General features: G+C 41.1%; 1 protein-coding gene across 4 annotated transcripts in view; it reads right to left on the bottom strand.

Moving 5' to 3' along the window:
- LOC131433055 (protein TANC2) overlaps positions 1 to 17,575 on the bottom strand; it is a 199,318-nt gene that overhangs the window by 143,769 nt on the left and 37,974 nt on the right. The window lies entirely within an intron of this gene.

Below are 17,575 nucleotides of genomic sequence, written 5' to 3'. Positions count from 1 at the left end.
GAATACTTTTCCTACACATTACGGAGAAAGCTCTGAAAATTCATGCTGTAGGGCTATTGTTCCAATAGTCATCTCATTATGTTCCTCTTCGTTCCCCTGTTTGACAACACCATGCTTTAAATTAAAAAGCTCCACAAACGCAGGACTTTATGGTATTTCTTAAATAGTAATAAAAAAGTGCTTGGATAGCCTCGTCTTATCAATGACAATGCTGTTCAAAATGTCCCTCTAGTTGGGAAAATTTTCAGACCTCTGGAAAAAATCTTACATATTCCCGGTTTTTAAAAAATCAGATATTACAAATTACCGTGGAATAGCCTCCCTATGTGCTGTTTCCAAGTTATTTGAATCATTGTTCTCGACTTCATAACTCATAAGTGCGACGACTATATATCTGAAAATCAACACGAATTTATGCCTAAACGGTCAACATCTACTAACCTAGAAACTTACACATCTTTTATCATCCAATCCATGCAATCTCGTCTACAGGTAGACGCTATCTACACTGTTTTCTCAGCGGCATTTGATAAAATAAACCATCAAATAACAATTGCTAAACCTAACAGACTTAGCCTTGGTGGTTCTTTACTGGATTTGATGCATTCATATATTACTGTCGGTTGAAATAGGAAACTGTACAACATCACCGTTTGCAGTGAGTTCGGGAGTACCTCAAGGAAGTCATTTAGGACCGTATATATTTTTACTCTGCCTCAATGATCTGCACTTCTTACTAAAATGTTTCAAACTATCATTTACGTGATTTCGAAGGCATCGAAACTCTTAGACTTCATATTTCGAATTAACAAAAATTTCGTTAACATACACTGCTTGAAAACTCTTTATTGTACACTAGTCCGATCATCACTTGAATATGCGGCTGCCGTATTAAAGAACTGATATTGATCGTATTAAAGCTGTTCAACGCAAATTCAATAGATTTGCACTTCGAAATCTACCATGGAAAGACCCATTAAACCTTCCAAGTTATAAAGATCGTTGCCGACTAATCGAACTGGAAACGTATACAAGGCTGTTTTCATCGATGATTTAATACAATCACATATTGATTGTCCTGATCTCCTACGATTGGTCAGTTTTGACATCCATCGTCGCAATCTTCGTTCACATCCATTTTTACGAATCCCTCGTGCTAGAACTAACTACGGCTATAATGAACCGTTTCTCAGTATGTGTCGTTTATTTAACAGTTGCTCGCAGGTCTTTGATTTTCATCTCCCGCGTAATGCGATAAAATGCTTATTCAATGATTCCTTTACTATCCAGTAAATAACTGTTCACCATTTTCATTGGAAACCAATCAGATTCGCCGAAACTAACCCGTTCGTCCTCCCTCTCATTTTCTCCGTCTTCCACCATCATTTTGATCATTAATTAGATCTACATGCCGGTTCTAACCCCGTTGTTCGTCCACGCTCACTCATTCCTCCCTCAACTAACCTTCTTCTTCCATCTTCATATTCACTTTTCTCTTATCTCGGCTTTCAAGGAAGCTGTTCTGTAATGCTGTAATACTGTGTCATCAACTAGTTAGTTATAGGGTTAGTAGTTTAGCTTTGACTGTTAGATTTAATTGCTAGTTTTAAACGTAAATGTATCTGTTGGATTAATGTAATCTGTTGATAAAAAAGATGAGGAGGTTTTATGCCTGCTGGAGAGAGAGCGATTTCTATATTTCATCTCCATCGGGCTTTTCTCTGCTTCCCAAATAAACAAATAAATAAATAAATTAGTAGAGTCGCCATATTATTATGCCGATTACTCGATTTTCAATCAACGAATTGTTGTGAAATCGGATACAATCTTTGCTTCGGCTCTAACGAGCAATGCCAAAAAAATAATTCGAAAATTGTGCAATACTGCTGTTATAGCGACGCGCAAACTTCATGTGGTTAATCTATCAAACAGAGGCAACCGATCTCACTCTAACTAATATTGTAGTATTGTGTCATCACCGAAGCAACTACGATTTGTTTGAATTTATGTCAAACGTAAATTTCATTTTTTTCTAAGAGTTTACACACTAAGAAGAAATCGTGTAAACTTACGTCTTTATAGATGCACATAAAAGGAGCGTCGTAATTCACTTAAATGTGCAATTCGAAGCATGTAAAGATAAATCATATCTTTAACTTCACAGTTAATTTAGCTGAAGCTTACATCGATACAGACACAACAATTATGTTTACATGTTAATAGATGTAAAATTGTGTCATCACCAAAGAAATTACGGCATACTTGTATTTACGTCAAGCGTAAATTTCATTTTTTCTAAGAGTGTTTTCATTAGTTTTTGTCTACTCCGACGACTGCCCACAACTTATAGTAACATTAAATAACAAAGTTCTATTTTAGCCTTAAGCTTCTAATATTTTAATATTCAGCTGAACACATCAACCTTCTAAACAGACTTTTACTGTAACTGTATTTCTTTATTATCACTTTTATCACAAAATTTACATTTTCTTTGGGAAGCATCTTCAAATAACCTGATAAAGAATATAATAATGTAAACAAATGATCACCTTGATTTAGTATAACCCTGGGCTTGTAGTCTACTTGCTAACCGTAGAATGATGCTATTGTATGAATAATTTTATAAGAAACTACAAAACGGTGAGATGTACCTGATAGCAACACTAATTCCGCATCCACATCTTGACCACAGACAAAAATTGCAGCGAAACTGCACAACAAGTATAATTAGGGCTCTCGTAAATTATGTTCGCGGTCTCATTCCAGTCTTATTGATTATTCCGCATAAAAAATACATTCATAAGGCTCCGATGGACATACATAAAGCAGCACGAGACTATCTGGCGTTGGGTTGGGTGTTTGTTGTGGCACACTGAGCCTGCATGGTTAAGTTTCTTCGTAAGCGACCAACAGCGACCAAGGTCTGTTCCTGACCTTTAATCGCATTAATCGGAGTTCGGGGCAAAAATTAACAGTATTAATAATGCAATGTAAAAGGTCAGTGCTGAAAGGCGCAAGAAATGTTTATTACGTTGCAAACCGGGGCGATCACATGAACAAATGTAATACTGAACATCTCGTGTCTACCTTCAAGGTGCGTTTAATATTGAATATAAACAGAAAGCCACCCACAATCCAAAAAAAATTATGTTTTTGTAGTAACTTTATGCACTACTCCAGTTATTTAGTTGCAACTCTTGAAGTTGCAGAGAGAGTGTCGTCTAAAAATTACGAATTATCGAACACAATTAGTTTATTGTTAAGTATTCATAGCATACTAAGCCGTTGGTAGTTTTGTGTATTTCAACTAAACTAATTGAATGACTCAAACGATTATAAACAATTTTCATACATAATTATACAATTTTCATATATAATAATATTAAATTTTGGTTCGTGTTTAGAAAACTTTATTAGAAATCCTAAAGATAAATCCATAAAAAAATGTTCCAGTTATTTTTCAGTTCAAGAATAAAAGAAACTCCATTTTGTTGGTTTCGTCACTTATTAGATTATATTTCGGCAACGGGATCATGAACTTGGTCAAAGTTGCCTTCAAACAAGGTTAAGTTTATCAAAATTCGTTGAACCATCTAAAATTGAAGGAACGGTGAACAGTGCGATTGGTCGGTTTCATCACTTTAGCCAATGGCCTGTGAAACTCAATCAATGACTTTTAAATTAATATATATGATTGTCTAAATAGGTTCACAACTAACCAAAAGTTCGGATAAAAGGTACTGATTTGGCTTAAGCAGCTCTCAGCACCATGTGTACTCTTAAGCAGAAAGTTTACGCGGAACTGTCAAAAATTGCCACGTGTTTTCCTAAGCAGCTAGAAAGTTCACGCGAAACTTGATCTGTACCTTCAAGTTCTCAAATGTTTCGCGTGTACTTTTAAGCAGCAAGAAAGTGGATGTTTTAAGTTATTCGTCAAAAAGCGGTCTACTGCTACCAATTTAATGAGCTACGTTTCTTTATTGATTGACGAACTTGAAAAACGACAACAAATCGATGCCGTGTATTTTTATTTTTCAAAAGCATTCAACCGTGTGGCTCATCAGTTCGCTGTGGAAAAATTGAGGCGTAGTGGATTCCCTGATTGGTTAACCAATCGGATTCTATCATATCTCACGGATCGTAATGTCTTCGTACGATTCGGATCTGCACTCTTGGATTCGTTTCACGTTACTTCGGGTGTACCGCAAGGGAGCCATCTCGGACCACTTCTTTTCGTGTTATTTGTGGACGATCTTTACAGTGAGTTGTATGCTGACTGTGTAGCTATAAAGTATTTATTTTTTTTTATTTTTTTTCCTTAACTCTAAAGTTAAAAATCTGTGCGATAGCTCTAGTCGAATACAATAAAGATGAATATAATTGTGGAACTTCTGGTTACTTGGGTTGTCATTTCAGAAAACAATAATCGTACAGAAGAAAGTACAGTTTGTCGGTTTCGACACTTGTATAAAATTGTATACCATTTGATTTTCGACCTTGATGAATTACGTAGATTTCAAACGAGTCTAAGGTTGTCTAAAACGGTTCAGTCATCTTCGAGGTTGGCTACCATTAAATCACTGGAATCGGATGTGGAAGCCAAACTTGTTCAACGACCCAATAGTAGCGTTCAAGCGTACCAAAGATTATTGTAAGCGTTGAAGTCATTTCCGAGAAAATTGGACGGATTGAAAATATGTGCAAATTGTCGGTTATGTCACAAGCTACATAATCTTCTGACTAGAACAATGACATCAGTAAAGTAAAACTGGTTTTGGTATTCCGATATGAAAACAGGGCTGTTGTTCCAATAGTCATCTCATTAGTGGAGTCGTCATATTATTTTGCGGAATACTCGACTTTCAATCAACGAATTGTAAAAAATCGGATACGATATTTTTACTTCGGCTCTAAGAAGCAATACTGCAGAAAAAATAGTTTGAAAATTGTGCAATACTGCTTTTATAGCATCGCAAAAACTCAAAGCAAAAAAGATCTCACTCTAACTAATGGTTTTCCTATATGTAATAAGATGAAAACTGGAGCAGAGATGAATTGAGGAACTGTTACCCTAGATATCCTGATTCGGAAGACGGAATCGGTTCTGTTCAAGACGATCGCATGGCTAGAGATTTAATCCTTCAAACATTATTCCTGGTGGTACAAAACAAATAAGTATGTATTTTTGCCTTTCTCATATAGAAAAGTTATGCAATCACTGTAAAAACCGACTTTTGAACCGAGGCCCGGAGGGCCGAGTTTCATATACCATTCGACTCAGTTCGTCGAGTACGCAAAATGTCTGTGTGTGGGTGTGTGTGTATATGTGCGTATGTGTGTATGTAACGTTTTTTTTCACTAACTTTTCTCGGAGATGGCTGAACCGATTTTCACAAACTTAGATTCAAATGAAAGGTGTCGTAGTCCCATACAAAATTCCTGAATATTATTTGGATCCGACTTCCGGTTCCGGAGTTATGGAGTATAATGTGCAAAAAAATCAAAATATGTGTTCTAACTTTTCTCATAGATGGCGGAACCGATTTTTACAAACTTAGGTTCAAATGAAAGGTCCTGTGGTCCCATACGTAACTCCTGAATTTCATCTGGATACGACTACCGGATCCGGAAATATAGGGTAAAATGTGTTAAAAATTTTATACCATCACTAAAAAGAGCGAAAAACCGTAAAAAGTTTTCTAAATCGACCTCAATTCTTTTCCAATTGATAGTTTTTATCAGTAGACGGTCAAACAAACCGATTTCGGTTATTCTTTTAAGAATCTAAGAAAATTATTTTGAAGAATACCACAGTATTATATATGATAGTATGATTGATATGAGAAAGGCATCATTACTCCACTAGGTGGATTAAAACAGGTTTTTATTATTAAAATAGTAATATATATGTTTCTGTATTTTCAAGCTAAATTTTTAAAATGAAAAAATGAAATATATTACAAAAGTTCAACACCTGTTATTTGTATTATTTAAGTTGGCTTCAAATATCGTTACTGCTTACAACCGGTAATCTACCGAAAAGCCAAATATTAAAACTACTCTGTTTAATGAACTATAGTTAACTTTCAGATCATCGAATTGATTGATTATTTCGAAAGAAAAACTTCGTTGACGATCAAGGCTACAATATGTACTAATATGGTTTTTATTTTCGTTCCAATTGATTGATGGCTACTACAAAAATGCAGTATGGGGCAGGAGCCATACAATTTACAATTTTACAAATGTTTGTTTTTTCACAAGCTTTTTTTCATTGATCCTTTGTAACTCACTGAAATAAAAAATAATAATTTTCTCAAGCCAGAAAGTTTTCTTAACTTACATTCAACTCGCTAGAAACAAGAAATATAATTCGATGTGACCAAAATCCCATAACAGAATAAAGTAAAAAACAATCCTTTGTTTGGTTACTATAAAATCTGTTTTAATCCATCTAGAGGTGCAATGATGCCTTTCTCATATCACTGATATTCTCAAATATAAAGCAACAGTATTTTTCAAAAAAGTATTTCGGGCAAGAACTAACGTTACCTACAAATCGGGTTAGATCTCAGCTCAGAAAATTATTTTTCTATTTTGCATCGTCACCGTCTTTTAAATTCGGCTAATCCATCTCTAAGAAAAGTGAATGAGTTCCATTCTGGAGTATGAGATCATTCTATCCGGTACATCTGGAACCATAATGCGAAGACCAGATTAGTCGATGCCTAATAATCAACAACTAGAATGATTCATGAATTGAAGAAGTTTTGAGTGCAATTTGGACATTGTTTTACGTTTTTTTTTGTATCTTCGTCCTAGACGGCGGTTTGTAAGTTTAAACCCGCAGCACCTAGCAATTTCGGAACAAGAATCAGGACAAAGGTCAGCAGCTTCGTATTCGATCATAATAACCTTTATTTTAATCTGAGTTTATGAAAATTGAATCAGGCATTTCGAAGGAATCGGAGTGATCTACTTTTAGGAAAATTGGGCTACAATTTCCGAAACTTCCAGAACCAGAAAGCCAATAAATTGGAATAGTTTCAGCAAAGTCCCGAAGAGTTTTTACGTTTTTGTCATCGTCTCTTTGAATTACGGTATGAATTTTTCAACATTCATTACTTTATAATACTAGAACCGGTAGTTGGATCCAGATAAAAGTTAAAACGTACTTAAATTTAAGTAAGATCTTTTATTTGAGTCTAAGTTTGTATAAATTGGCCTAGCCATCTCTAAGAAAATAAAGTGAGCTCCGTTTCAGAGTTTTTGACCACTATTTCCGGTACTTCCGAAACCGGAAACTGGAAGCCGATATAACTAAATCGAAATTATTTAGTCATCTTCTAGCAAGATTTACAAAGACGAATAATATACACGGAAACAAAATCGTTTCTAAATTCATGAACAAAAAATCATGATAAAGAAAATAAATTACTTTATGATATCATGATCATTGTTCATGATATCATGATTGAAAAGGCGAATTTCATGAAAAATAAAGAGCGCGATCATGCGCAACTTTCATGATTGTTACAAGCGTTACAAATACTTGTCAAATCATGTTCAAATTATTTCCACGCTAAGCAGATTTCCATATTCATTTTATTCGTTGGCTGTTCCAGCGCTCAGTACAGTAAAATTAACATTAGATATCGTTCTGTTGCGTAACATACACGTATCCATTGTTCTTTTTCTTTATTTATAATGGAATTCGTTTTTACCGCAAAAACCAGGTAAGTAACATTCGCTTCTTGCATTGGTAATTGGAAGAGCTTATGTCAGCAGTTAACAAACAAGAAATGTTCTCTCTTTCGTCTGATATTAAAATAAATATTCTATTTGCAACGATTCGCCTGCAGCTTCTCTCGAAAAATGAATTAACGGGTGACTTAACAGTTCGGCTGAAAAGTTTGTATCGTTTAATAGAAACACACATTTTTTGGCCAAAATTCGTTTTTATTATTCAACATAATTGCCATCAGAGGCGATACAGCGATTATAGCGATCTTCCAACTTTTCGATAACATTTTTGTAGTACGATTTGTCCTTTGCCTCAAAATAGGCCTCAGTTTCAGCGATTACCTCTTCATTGCTTCTAAATTTTTTACCAGCGTGCATTCTCTTGAGTTCTGAGAACAGGAAAAAGTCACTGGGGGCCAAATCTGGAGAATACGGTGGATGAGGGAGCAATTCAAAGCCCAATTCGTTCAATTTCAGCATGGTTTTCATCGACTTGTGACACGGTGCATTGTCTTGATGAACCAAACTTTTTTCTTCTTCAAATAAGGCCGTTTTTTTTAACATTTCGTCCTTCAAACGCTCTAATAACACTATATAATAGTCACTGTTGATGGTTTTTCCCTTTTCAAGGTAGTCGATGAAAATTATACCATGCGAATCCCAAAATACAGACGCCATAACCTTACCGGCCGATTGTTGAGTCTTTCCACGCTTTGGGTTCGGTTCATCGCGTGCAGTCCTCTCAGCTGACTGTCGATTGGACTCCGGAGTGAAGTGATGGAGCCATGTTTCGTCCATTGTTATATATCGACGAAAAAAATTTATTTCGATATAACAGCTCCAAACACTGCTCAGAATCATCAATTCGTTGTTGTTTTTGATCGATTGTGAGCTCACGCGGCACCCATTTTGCACAAAGCTTTCTCATATCCAAATATTCGTGAATAATATGTCCAACACGTTCCTTTGATATCTTTAGGGTGTCAGCTATCTCGATCAACTTCACTTTACGGTCATTGAAAATCATTTTTTGGATTTTTTTCACGTTTTCATCGGTAACAGCCTCTTTTGGACGTCCACTGCGTTCATCGTCTTCGGTGCTCATACGACCAGTACGAAATTTTGCAAACCACTTACGAATTGTTGCTTCGCCCGGTGCAGAGTCTGGATAACACTCATCAAGCCATTTTTTGGTATCGGCGGCACTTTTTTCATCAAAAAGTAGTGTTTCATCAACACACGAAATTCCTTTTTTTTTTCTTTTTTTTCACAATAACAAAAGTAGCTTCACTCAAAATGCAATATCTCACAAACTAATAATCAGACAGCTGTCAAATTTATACACGTATCTTTTGAAGGTTGGTACTAACTGAAAATGGTATGGATTTAATTCTAGTGGCGCCCTCTCATAGAAACGATACGAACTTTTCAGCCGATCTGTTATTGGCCGTTGGAAAAAACGCGACCATAGTACATTTTTTATTTCTGCAAACTTTGCGCTAAAAACGTTGGCATTCCGGCGTGTATTATTTTTTTCTTCTGAATTCGTAAATTTATTTGTCACAATCATCGATTACAGTTGGTCTGTTAAATGGATAAAGAGGCGCAAATCGAGTATATTCACTTTATTAGATCTACATTACCGCTAGTGGCAATTGAAATTACCGATGAGCAAAAGACATAATCCACGATTTGACCCAGAAATTCCAAAATTAGATTTGGAGAATGTTTTATGGCGAGCTGGTCTCGACAATTACATAGGTATTGTAACTGGGGATCATGGTATAACAACAAACGAAGAATTTAGTGAATTGGAAGAAAACAATCTTAAGCTAATAAATAAACCAATTTACCATGCATTCGTATTGTCATTTCCATTTCATTAAACAAAATCCACTTTAAGAAAATGCTATTCAGTAAACCTACGACGTCAGAAAATCCCGATACTAAGAGCAACATTTCAAAAAAGGTATGCTTCTAACCTCTTACTCTTACAAACGGACGCCGCCGTTGAAGGAATTGAACTAAATGCAAGATTCAACGAATTCGTGAGTCAAAAGATCGCAACATTGTTCCCACGAGAAAATTCTGTTAGTATAAAATACATAAATACTTTCCCGCTTTCGAATATTGGTTATTACTGGAATAGTAGGGAAAATATTTGTGATTTTTTCTTGGTTGCTTTGTTCTAACCTCTCCTTTTCCTTTATAAAAATGCTTTATATATAGCAAAGTTCAATGATCTATAGTAATAATTTTTTGTGTCCCCCCCCCTAATATTTCATGGAACTTGTCGCCCCTGCATATTTGTTATGTTCGGTGGAGCAGATTATGCAGCTGAAAACATTATTCATGCTATATGTCTATGCATGAATATAATATATGTATTGCATTTAGAATACGCTTCAGATTGCAAACTTGTGTGGGTCTTCATTCAAGCATATTTATTCAAAATTCCCGCATCAATAATAGAAATGCCTAAAAGTACACGCGATCTTCTACAGGAAATAGACACATAATTTTTTTTCAATTACCTTCGAAGAATAAAATGTTGAGTTTGCCCTTTGTTTATTTTTTTAAAATAAAACGAAATAATCGAATGAACTTGCCTAATTGATTTCAAAAGAATTCCAACCTAATCATAAATATTCCTGGAATCATGAACAATCTCAGTCAAGGTTCGGAATAATTCTTCTAGTTTTCATGATTTATGATCATGATATCAGTCGAAATTATTCATTTCATGAATATTGTTCATGGTGTATATTCATAACATCAAAATACAGTATTTTCCTGAAATCATGACTGATTTAGCTCATTTACGAGATCGATTTTATACCCGTGTATGAACAATGTTCAAGGATATTGCTGCTCTACATTTTTACACTAATAGCCCTGTTATTCCGGAAGCGGAAGTCGTATATATGGAAAATTTAGGAAATGTACGGCATCTTAAGAACTTCTATTTGAATCTAGGTTTGTAAAAATCGGTTTAGCCATCTATAAGAAAAGTCAGTGCAAAAACTTGCACGTGTTTTGCACACGCAGAGTTCACAAACATATTACATGCATACATACACACACATACATACACACACATACATACACACACATACATACACACACATAATACACACACATACATACACACGCATAGGTACATACTCATACATACATCGGGGCAGCAGGGTCTAGTCCAAGGGCTTAACGACCCCTCCCCATGGCCACTGCGAGTTAGGGGGCCTGCCTAGGATGTGGTGGGGTTCGGCAGTGGGCTCTGTTGAACTTCTATAAAAAGCTGCATGTGTCCGCAAGTAGGCCCTAGCAAAGCGACTGTGTACCGCTCAAAGCACACAAGCCCAGCAGGAGTGCCAACCGGTACATCAGGTTCGATACCAGTAAGACCCTGATTATTATATACTGGCCACGGCGAACAACAACGGACATGATGCGGATAATGGATCGGATGACGATGATGGGCTGACATTCGTGCTGTTCTGTTCCCTGAGTAAGGAAGGGTGATACCGACTTGAAACGGCGAGCGGGCCAACAGTACGTCTGCCTCCGTCCCGTTAAAACCTTGGCAGGCCTCCGGGTACGTTCAATACTCGCACCAATTAAGGTGGGTAGTAGGCCCAGTTGAGAGCACTCCTGGCTTACGCTGATCCGGCCCTGGACACGAACCCTATGAAGGTACGTGTTCAACCCTCGCTAGGCCTCCCTGCTCGCAAAGATAACCTAGGGATCATAAGCGACTACTACAACGAGTGGAGATAGCGGCCCGGAGTGGGGACCCTGAAGAATGGAAGTAATCGAAATCGAAGTTGAGAAAGAAGTGACAAATCCGTTTGTCAAGAGTGGCTTGGTGAGGACACCGCCGCCGCAAACCCAGCAGGTGCAAAAGCAGCACACGAACGAGCAGCAGGCTCAGCAGCAGGGTCAGCAGCAGTATAGCGCGTGGACGAAACCACCAAAACCACCGAGGGTAGAGGCAGCGAAAAAGTTGGTGGACGAGCTACACGAGTATGTGGATAAGAGAAGTAACGTGCACAAAGACATCAAGGCGTTGGTGATTAAGCTCCAAGGCACTCTTGGTTCAGCTGTAAAGGAGTGGAAAAGCGTAGTGCAGAGAGCAGAAGCTGGGGAGAAGGAGTTGTTAGCGGCGAAAACTGCCTTAGAGGCACGTCGCGCAGCGCAAATGCAAAGGGCAGAAGCCGACACAGCTAAGAGGGAGGTCAACACGGCGAGTAGTGTCCCCCCTGGGGTGCAGTCTACGCCCTTCTTCACACCAAAGAGGCCAAGGGCATCGCCTGGAGATGTTAGACCAGGTGGTCCCAAGAGACACAAGGATGCCCGTGTCACTGGAGCTAAACTACCACCAGAAGCAACCGACGCGGTAAACAGCCGCACTGAATGGCAGATCGTCGGCAAAAAAAAGGAGAAAGCGAGCAAGAAAAACCCGCCCAAAAAACGTAAGGTCGTCAGGACGAGGAATAAGAGCGAGGCTCTCATCGTCAAAGCGAGCGACGACTCGTACGCCGAAGTCCTACGCGCTATGCGGATGAACCCGGATCTTAAGGAGCTAGGGGAAGACGTGCAAAAGGTCAGGCGCACTCGTAATGGTGAGATGCTCCTCGAGCTGAAAAGAAACCCCAAAGCAGGCAGCATCTCGTACAAGGAGCTTACCGAGAAAGCCCTCGGAAACAAGGTGGAAGTAAGAGCCTTGTGCCCGGAAGCGACTCTCCGGTGTAAAGATCTGGACGAGATTACTACGGAGGAGGATGTAAAATTAGCCCTGAAGGAGCAATGCGAACTAGGAGAGGTCCAGATGACCATCCGTATCAGGAATGGACCTGACGGCACCAAGGTACCCTCAATTAAGCTGCCAGTAGATGCAGCTAATAAAGCGTTGAAAGTGGAGAAAATATGTGTGGGTTGGTCTGTGTGCCCACTGAGCGTTTCCCAGCTACCGGACGTGTGCTTCAAGTGTCTGGGTTTTGGTCACTTCGCACGGAACTGTCAAGGGCCGGATAGGAGCAAACTATGCAGAAGGTGTGGCGAGGAAGGTCACAAGGCAAAGGATTGCACGGAGCCTCCGAAATGCCTTATTTGCGCTGCCACGGAGGATAACAAACATCCTACAGGCGGTAGCAGATGCCCAGCCTTCAAACGAGCGAGTGCAACGAAGTCCCAGTGGAGGTAGTGCAAATCAATCTCAACCACTGTGATACGGCACAACATCTTCTGCGGCAATCTGTTGCGGAACATAGATGCGATGTTGCGATAATTTCGGAGCCATACCAAATTCCACCCGGCAGCGATATGGGCAGTGGGAAAATACCCCATTCAAGAAGGGGTGCACTGCGCAGATGAAGGGTTTGTTATAGCCAAAATCAACGGAGTCTTTATCTGTAGTTGTTATGCACCTCCACGATGGACGATCGAACAGTTCAACCAAATGTTGGACAAACTAACGGAAGAGCTAACCGACCAAAGACCAGTAGTACAGGGTCCGGCACTCGAAGTGTAACCAATTAAAAAGGCCATAAATTCAGTTTGGAAAATTACTTTTACTTAATTCAAAGTACAAAATGTGTAAAAATAATACAAAATTCAGAATCAATTCACTTTTGCTCGATATGACCACCTTTTGCCTTGACTTGATGACTTGAGAGAGCGAAGGAGTTGCTTCGTTTGGCCGAATGTGACTTGCAGGTATTTTGGCCCACTCGCGGACAATCACTTTTTTCAGCGCCTCGAGACTGGTGTATCTTTTAGTTCGGACTTTGCTCTCCAAAATGGCCCAAAGAGAATAATCCATTGGATTCGCATCTGGTGAATTCGAGAGCCATTGTGTGGACGTGATGAAGTTCGGAACGTTGTTTTTCAGCCATTCTTGGTTCACTCGAGCTTTGTGAGACGGTGCCGAGTCCTGCTGAAACGTCCATGGTCTACCACCGAAATGTTTGTCTGCCCACGGCTTCAAAGCAACCTCCAGAATACTTTCCCGATAATATGTCGCATTTACCTTGACGCCAGGCTCGATGAAAACGATTGAAGAGCGCCCATCTGCGGTTACAGCGGCCCAAACCATTATCTGTTGCGGGTGCTGCCTCCTGGTGGCCAATCGATGACTTAAATTCTCGTATGAACGGTCGGTCAAGTAAACCCTATCGTTTTGAGAGTTTACGAATTGCTCAATTGGAAAAATTTTCTCGTCAGAAAATACAATGTTCGGAAATTGACCGCTTTCGGCCAAACGAAGCAACTCCTTCGCTCTCTCAAGTCATCAAGTCAAGGCAAAAGGTGGTCATATCGAGCAAAAGTGAATTGATTCTGAATTTTGTATTATTTTTACACATTTTGTACTTTGAATTAAGTGAAAGTAATTTTCCAAACTGAATTTATGGCATTTTTAATTGGTTACACTTCGAGTGCCGGACCCTGTAGTAGCTGGTGACTTCAATGCCTGGGCGGTCGAATGGGGCAGCCGCCTCACGAACCCAAGGGGAAGCAGTCTTCTGGAGGCCCTAGCTAAGCTGAACGTAGATCTTGCCAATGACGGTACCACCACCACCTACCGTAAGGATGGTTGAGAGTCCATCATAGATGTCACTTTCTGCAGCCCGGGAATGATAGGGAGCATGGACTGGAGAGTGTGCGAAGAATACACCCACAGCGATCACCAAGCGATCCGGTATTGTGTTGGACGCAACTCGCAGGTGGAATCAAGCAGAACGCAGTTTGGTGAGCGAAAGTGGAAAACAGCGAACTTTAACAAGGACGTATTTGTGGAAGCACTGAGGCTCGAGCGCAACACAATAAACCTCAGCGCGGAAGAGCTGACTGCAACACTATCACGTGCGTGTGATGCAACCATGCCTAGAATGGGAAAACCCAGAAATGGGCGACGTCCGGCGTTCTGGTGGAATTCGACGATCGCTGACCTGCGGGCACGTTGTCTACATGCCAGGAGAAGGATGCAGAGAGCTAGAAACAGCGGCGAAAGGGAGGAAAGAAGGTTGCCCTATAGAATAGCAAGAGCCGCACTCACCAAGGCAATCAGGCTCAGCAAGAAAGAGTGTTTAGAAGAGCTGAACAACAACGCCAACGAGAATCCGTGGGGTAATGCCTATAAGATGGCCATGGCAAAGATGAAAGGTCCAGCAGTTCCACCGGATAGGTGCCCGGAAAGGATGAAAACTATCATCGAGACCCTGTTCCCGAAGCATGAGCCTACGATATGGCCGCCAGTACTGTACGACGTACAGGATGTCCACGGCGACGAAATCCGAGTATCAAACGAGGAGCTGCTTGCGGTAGCGAAAGCCTTACCGGTGAAGAAGGCTCCAGGCCCGGACGGAATTCCAAATGTGGCCCTTAAAGCTGCGATTCTGGAGAATCCAGACATGTTCAGGACTACATTCCAAAAATGCATTGAGGATGGTAGTTTTCCTGACATCTGGAAGCGGCAGAAGCTGGTGCTGCTACCAAAGCCAGGCAAACCACCTGGCGATCCGTCAGCATATAGGCCTATATGCTTGCTGGACACAGTCGGAAAACTGCTGGAGAGAGTGATCCTTAACAGGCTCACAAAGTACACTGAGAGCGAGAACGGTCTGTCGAACATGCAGTTCGGATTCCGGAAAGGCAGGTCCACTGTAGAAGCCATACGAGTGGTCAGGGAAACCATGGAAAAGGCCCAGAAGCAGCAGAAAAGGGGAAACCGCTACTGTGCGGTGGTCACATTGGACGTGAAAAACGCTTTCAACAGTGCCAGCTGGGTAGAAATAGCCGACTCTCTGCACAGGTTGAGGATACCAGAGTACCTATGTCAGATTCTGAAAAGTTATTTTCAGAACCGGACGCTGATATACGAGACAAACGCCGGATACATAAATATGTCTGTCACGGCTGGCGTTCCACAGGGTACGTATGTACGATGAAGTGCTGAAGCTAAATCTGCCCAGGGGAGTTAGGATTGTCGGCTTTGCGGATGATGTGGCGCTCCTAGTAATCGGCGAGTCTCGAGAAGAGGTGGAGGTTCTCGCCATGGAGGCAGTAGACATCGTTGAGAATTGGATACGGGAAAAGAAGCTTGTGCTGGCACATGAAAAGACTGAAATGGTCATCATCAGCAACCGAAAAGCGGCGCAACATGCGAGCATCTTGGTCGGTGAGTGCATCATCAATTCGAAGCGTGAGGTCAAGCATCTGGGCGCTATACTGGACGATCGACTGAACTTTAACAGTCACGTTGACTACATATGCAAGAAGGCAATGAAGGTGATATTGGCGTTATCTCGGATTATGCCCAATAATTCCGCGATTGTCAGTAGCAAGAGGAGGTTACTAGCGAGCGTGTCATCATCGATCGTACGATACGCAGCTCCAGCGTGGTCGATGGCATTGACAACAACAAGGAACCGAGCCCAGTTGAACCGCACTTTCAGACTGATGGCAATGCGCGTGACAAGTTCGTACCGAACAATATCGTCAGACGCTGTGCACGTGATAGCCGGAATGATCCCCATCTGTCTGCTACTGGAAGAGGATAGCTTATGCTACAGGGATCGAGGCACATGACGAGCCCGGAGCAGAGAGAGAGCCAACACGCTCACTAAATGACAACAGCAGTGGGACAACGCGGAGAAGGGAAGGTGGACGCATCGATTAATTCCTAACCTGTCGGTTTGGACAACTCGAGTGCACGGCGAGGTCGCCGTTGTGTGTTGAGTGCCAGGAAACAGAAGAAACGCCGGAGCATGTAATATTCAGTTGCCCACGGTTTATCCAACCGCGTAGCGAAATGACTGCCATCGTTGGCGCCGTGTGGTGCAACTCGTGTGTCCGGTGTGGTGCAACAGGGGGCTCGGTGTCGGGAGAGCCTCTTTCGCCGGGGAACTCTCCGTCGGTGTAGTCTAGATCTTTCATCGGGGGTTAGACAAGTAGATCGTGGCGTAGCACCGTTAAGATAGTCGGGGCACCAGTGAACCGGAAGCCATCCTCCAACCGGCATCATTGGATCGACCCAGGCATCCTTACGGTAGGGCCGTGGACGGGGATCGAAAACGTCGGTTTCGGGAGAACTTCCATCGTCGGGGAACTCTCTGTCGGTGTAGGCTAGATCCATCACCGGGGACTAGTCGAGTAGACACCACAACACCGATTCGAGTCGTCGGAGCATCAGCGAATCGGACGCCATGCTCCAACCGGAATCGCAGAGCAGACCTCGGCACTCCTTCGGGTGTCCCGCGTGGCGTAAAAGGGGAAACTCTCAGTCGGTGTAGGCTAGATCCATCGTCGGGGATCAGTCGAGTAGTGTGGCGCGACGTAGCGGCATTGGGTTGTCGAGGCGCCAAAGGTGGATCGAGATGGATAAAGAGAGAAACTCAGGAGCTCATTTTCTCCCAAACGAAGAAGTGCATGAGCACAGCCGAGATGGATAAAGAGACGGGAGCTCATTTTCTCCCAAACGAAGAAGTGCATGAGCACAGCCTCCCCCGAAGTATTGAGCTAAGCTTAGTTCCGGGGGATCGAGGCAAGATGTCCAAGGTGTTTTAGTGGGTAAGGATCAGCCAGTCCCACTCGCTGGTTCACAAATAGCGGTAGCTTGACAACTACCAAGCGCGTGAGCTGGGAAAGTACATAAGGTATTTCACCTTGTAAAAAAAAAAAATACTCATACATACATTTTGCGTTCTCAACATTCTTGGTTCGATAGTCGGTTTTCACAGCGATTGCATAATCTAGGATTCTTGGTGTCAGTAGGATTCATAGTACTAGCCATGCAATGATTCTGTACACTAAGAATCGGCTGCGAAGTCTGTTG

The sequence above is a fragment of the Malaya genurostris genome, chromosome 2 (assembly GCF_030247185.1).
Source record: "Malaya genurostris strain Urasoe2022 chromosome 2, Malgen_1.1, whole genome shotgun sequence".
Taxonomy (NCBI): Eukaryota; Metazoa; Arthropoda; class Insecta; order Diptera; family Culicidae; genus Malaya; species Malaya genurostris.
Note: the sequence above shows the minus strand (reverse complement) of the source record. Positions and strands in the feature narration are given on the sequence as shown.